Below are 5,972 nucleotides of genomic sequence, written 5' to 3'. Positions count from 1 at the left end.
AGAGGGAGAAGGTAAGGAGGGTTCCCAGGGCTCTGTTGGTCCCAGGGTGTGGAGGAGCGTGTCCACCTCCCAGCACAGCTGGAACAGCAGCAGCTGCTCCCTGTCCATGGCACCTCAGGGTGCCAAGCTCCCTGCTCTCCACAGCCATCCCAGTGTGGCTCTGATGCTCTTCCACACCAGTGTCTTCAGTTTGGACTGCATAGTGGAATCATGGAATCCCAGAGGTTGGGAAAGCCCTCAGAGCTTATGGAGTCCAACAATTGCCCAATACTGCCAAGGCCACCATTGCCCTATGTCCCCAGGTGCCACATCCACAGGGCTTTTAACCCCCCAGGGATGGGGATTTCCCCCTGGGCAGCTGTGCCAATGCCTGAAGAGCTTCCAGCAGGTTGAGGCAGCTTGAGACAATGTCCAGGTATTCCAGCAGAGCAGCTCTGAGCTGCTGTCAGCCCTCAGATTTCTCCTTGAACCACGGCTCCTGGCGCCCATAGGATCTTCCATGCAGTCTTGGGTCACAATGTAAGAATTGTGTATTCTGCCACCTTCTACATTACTGTCTTGGTTTAAAAGACAGGTGTCTGCCAAAGAAGGCAGGAACCTTCCTGGAATGAAAAATATGACCTTTCCCTCCAAATTACTATAACTTGGAAATTCTGGGGCTTTCAAGCAAAGATATAGGAAAAGGAATACCAATTCTTTACTAATATATATGGCAGCAACAGCAAACTAAAGCAGAGAAATGCAATAAACAGTGTCTTCCTGCCCTCAAGCAATTTTGCCTTTGGTGTAGTTACAACCACAGCCAGCAGGGGCGCTGGCAGGCTCCTGATGGGCAGGCCAGGTGCGATGATTGCCCCGCGGCTGCAGGGGGCGCTCCTGTGCCAGCTCCCAGACCTTGCCAGGTGGTTAATGGCGGCTTGGCCAAGACAGAAGGTCACAGCCAGTGGCTGGTCACAATTGCTGGGCTGCCAAACAAGAGGTGGCCCATACAGGGACACCCCGCATGTCCGCTGCAGATGCCCCCCACCAAATGGCTGGGAAACAAAAAAAAATTTAAGCAGACTTGCAGTGCAGGAAAACCGCAGCAGGCCGGGATCTCAGAGTCCAACACACAGGAGTAGCTGTGGCAACACACTGCGGGCAGAGACTAAATTAGTTGAAACATTGATACAAAGTTTTGCTCATTATAACAGAAACTGCATAAAGGAGCTACAACCAAAGAAGCCTCCCTGAAGATACCTGACTGGGACTTTGGACTGAAAGTCAAACTGCTAAGATTAGATAAAGGGAAACCTATTGTTCAGTCAGGCCTAGGGAGAAACAAAGCTGTGGAAAGGAATGCATGCACAAGAGAGCCAAACACAGCAGAGGTTCTTCCCTGGCTAGATTTGGGATGGGGGTGTCCCCAGTCCACAGAAGCCAGGTTTACACAGGCCCTCCCCTGAAATGAGGGCTGTGGGGAGGAGGTTTCAGGTGTGACCTCTGGTCGGAGGCAGTGAACACCCCTCCTCCTTTACACAAACTGGCCCAGCTGTGGAACACCCAACCCTACAGGTCATATCCACAGGACATTCACAAGAGAGGCAGCTGAGGGGGTGTCATAATCCATCAAAGACCCCCCTGAGTGCTGTGCCTTGCACCACAGGACTGCACGTGATGCAACAGATTCAGAATCTGCTGCTAGAGACTGTTGCTGTTGAACCGCTAGCAGAGAGAAGAAATCCAGGTCTTCAGTGTGGCATAAAAATGCATATTTTATTAATTAATTCCAACTTATGTAGACTTTCAAAGGTCACCCAGATTGGTCAGTTTGAAACCTCCCTCTAGGCCAATTGGCCAGGCCTGAATTGTCCGCATCTCGAGAAACTGTTTTAATAACATTCAAACTTTATCTTTGTTTATAAAACACAGGAAGAAGAGAGAAAGAATTCTCATGGGAAAGGTGTGTGCTCGCCACAAGAGACTACCCCCTCCCCTGGGGACTTGCCTGGACATTACCACCTGGCCTGAGTGGATATTAACCCATGGGATTCTATGCTTTCTGGGGGGACCATCACCACCAAGAAGACCAGCTGGATAGGAACAACGGAACATCATTGGGACCCACAAAGGGTGATATTTTCCTTACTCTGTCTCTGTTGCTCTCTTTCTGTCCCTTCCACCCATTTCCTATTTCTTTCTCTTCTCTTTCTCTCTTTCTCTCACTCCCACATTTGCTATCACATAAAACACATACTATTGACTAGCATATGGTCTCATTTGCACATTAATTTGGGCAGAGGTATTTCTAAGAACCTTAATAATTGAATCATGACAGCCATTTGCAGAGGGTCTGGCAAGAACTGGTCCCAGTTGTCAGGAAAATTAATCCACAAACACCAGAGATTTATGTCCAAAAAGGAGACAGAGGAGTCCCATAGTTTTATTCAAATCAAGGGAGTGGTCATGGCACAATTTTCCATGGGGTCTCAAGTTGCTAGAGGACGCAGCCTGTTTCTCCCGGCTGCGTTTCCCTCTCTCTTTCCCATTGGTTGAAGTACTTGAGAGGTACAGACTCCCCAAGTGGCCTAATAAAGATCCCCTCTATTATATATAATGTGCAACCCCCCACCATTCTTTCTGTTTTTTTCTCTAAGTCTGGGAATTTAGCACGGCCTTGGGTGAGTAACAGTCTGTGTCAATTAGTGGAATTCCTGTGGAATTGATGGTTCCTCCCATTGCTCCTTCACCTGTCAGTATCTGGCCTTACTGGAGAGCATCTCTGCCCAGCCCGGGTCAGCCCCTCAGTGCCCCAACCCTTCCCTCTGAAGGCTGGACACTGCACTTCCACTGGCCAAGGTGCCAATGGCTAGCTCTGGTTTTGTCTGCTCTTTGCAACACGGTGGCTGTAAAGGAGGTGAGAAAGATCTCAGCATGGTGACCACAGAAGATGTTTATTCACATGATCAACAGAGGCCAAAAACCTCCCAGAGGCAAAGACACCTCATGGGCAAAGACTCATAATGGAGTGGGGTCTGGGGTTTTCTAAAGAAACCAGGGGGATGGGGACAGCACATCGGCCAGTGGTCTCAGGGAAATGACCACTGAGGCCAGTGGTCTCAGCAGGAAAATGTGGGAAGGGCAGACATAAAAGGAAGAAAAAAGGTGGGGAAATACACCTTGTATTGCAACAACCAGCAGACCCCACAGTTCATTTGTAAAGACATCTTCCTCTCATTCCTTTCACAATGTTTCAGCATCACACATGCTAGTTCTGAGCTCCAAGTGCCCAGGCAACAGGGAAACAGGCAAAACAGCTCCTTCATCCCCCAAACCTGGAAACAGGACCAACCAAAATCCAGACACGCCTCCAAGTTCCCCTTCACTTTTTTTTCTCACAACCAGCCCCCAGCCAGAGCTATTTCAGTGGAATGTTGTGACACCCAGCTACATCTTTTTCCTAATTGCCCCATTTGTCTCTAAGGCCATGCCCTCCCCTCATATTGTCCTTCTTCCAGGGGGCAGATGGGAGAAAAATTCACTGAAGAAACCAAACCCATAACAATTACCTTGTGATGAGCTGTTAAAATGGGGGAAACAGAGTTTCCTTATCTTCCCCATGACTCAACCTTGATAACTCCCTCTGGGGAAGCAGCAGCCACCCTGAGGGAGCCATCTCAGCTCATGGGTCATCAAGGACTCCCCAGAATGACTCCTAGAATTCCATCATGAATTTCCCTGCCCTGGAGGAGGTACCAAGCATTCCTGCCTGTATATAATCTGGGGCTCGGGACAGCTACACCACCACTGCATTCCCAGGGAAGAAGAGCTCAAGAACCACCACTGAACATCCAGAGAAGGACTGTGCCTTTCTACAGGATCACAGCCATGACAAGACCATCCATCTCTCCAACAGAACTGCAACCACCATTTAATCTGGTTGCTACCAGCACCCCGACCAACAGGGTGTCAGGTTCTATTCTGACTTCGTCAGTTTAAGCCCATGTTCCTTTACTATTCCCTTTATTGTAATTTTCCTATTAAACTGTAGTTCTGACTTAAAATCTCTCACAGGATATTTCTGTGGAGTTAATGCCTCCTGCTGGTTTACCTTCAAACCAGTACCCATGCAGAGGCCATTTACTCTCACAGCTGTTACCCAGAGCCTGATCTCCACAAGGCTTCCTCCCCTTGTTGGAGGAAATCCCAGCAGGACTGGAGGGGCTGCAGGGATCCAGGTAAGACCCCACACCTTGTCCCTGCCTTTTCCTGACTGACTGGGAGCTACCCCAGCTCCCTGGAGCCAAGCCTGGGATGCTCTGGGGCAGTTGGGGTTTTGGGTATGTGGGGTGAGCCAGAGGAGCTGGAGCAGTGCAGCCAGGGAACAGGGTTTGCAAGGAAAAGCTCTCAGCCAGCAGAACCCACCCGTGAAGCAGCAGCTGGGGGTCAGAGAGCCCTAAAGCAGCTCCTGCCGCCCTTACTACTTTCTGCCAGAAATACCCCAAAATGCAGTTCTAGAAAATGTACCCAGGATAAATGAAGTGACCCAGAGGATCCCTGAAAGGTTTTGGTGGGAAAGGGCCTTAAAGCCCATCCCATTGCACCCCCTTCCATGGGCAGGTACACCTCCCAGTATCCCAGGGTGCTCCAAGCCCTGTCCAGCATGGCCTTGGACACTGCCAGGGATCCAGAGGCAGCCACAGCTTCTCTGGGAATTCCATCCCACCCCGTCCCCACCTTTCCTGGGAAGAATTCCTTCCCAATATCCCATCTAACCCTGCCCTTTGGCAGTGGGAAGCCATTCCCCATTGTCTTGTCCCTCCAAGCCCTTTTCCAAAGTCCCTCTACAGCTTTTTTTACCTGCATATGCCTCCAACTAGCAGAGTTTATTTTATTATTACCATCAAACAGTTGTTTCCCAACTTGTGATACTACTTAGTACCACAAGTACTCTTGTGATACTAATTCATTATTGCAGGAGTCAAATATTTATTAGCAGTTAATTATAAAGAATTGAATTAATAGCAACAGTCAATTACAATAATAATGACATTGTTATATTAATTCCAGTAGAAGTCAATAGCTGTCAAAATTAATACCAGCAATCAACAATAGCAGCAATAAAATCCATATTATTTTATGGATTGCTATGATTTTGTCTGGAAACCAAAACTGTTGAAGCAAATTTATACATGATGTAATACTAAAGATGAAATGCAATATGACTTTGTACAGAAATGTATCTATAATAATAATGCTGTGCTTCCCCTGCTGCTTTTCCTGATGGAGCACCAGCCCCAGGAAGGGCTGAGTGCCTCACCTGCCCTCCAGGTACCAGCACAGCAGTTCAGGGACAGAGGTCTGTGCAACAGCTGAGAGTTCAGTGTGGGACAACTCAAACCACAGCTGGTGTGGTAACTGGGCTCTAATTCAAATCATCTGACTCCAAAATTGTGGTTCCACTTTCACCCTCTTTTGCAGTAAATAGCCTGATTTCTGGGAATTGCCCTGCTGCCTCTGCAGCAGGAAAAGCTCTACCCAGGTGTCACCGAATCTGTGGGAAAATAAGAAAAACCCTCTAACACTGTATTTGAAGTGATAGAGAATCAGGCATTACTTTATTTGCTGGCCAGGATGTGCCTAGAAAAGCATTCCAAGAACACATAACCTCAGATAATTTTCTCCCGAATTTTATAAAGTCAAAACCCTTGCTGCAGATGGTATCTGGCGAATGTCTGTGATAACCCCATGACCTGTGGATGTTCAGTTGGTGCCACAATGTCTCGAGGATGTTTTGTTAATGGTCTTTATCTTTCTGGTTATCTTCGGGGTTTACTCCCAGTCTGTGGTATGTTGATCCCATCTCCTTAGGGTGATACTATATCTCTTAAAAAAAACTAAAGAAAAGCTCCTTTCCCTAGGTAAAGTCAATTAAAGCTAGCTAGAGAGATACAATAAAATTTCTTAAGTTATATTTTTTTCTGAAACAGGTA

This window comes from Lichenostomus cassidix, chromosome 3 (assembly GCF_008360975.1).
Source record: "Lichenostomus cassidix isolate B80296 chromosome 3, HeHo_3.0, whole genome shotgun sequence".
NCBI lineage: Eukaryota > Metazoa > Chordata > Aves > Passeriformes > Meliphagidae > Lichenostomus > Lichenostomus cassidix.
This window is presented reverse-complemented; position numbering follows the sequence as displayed.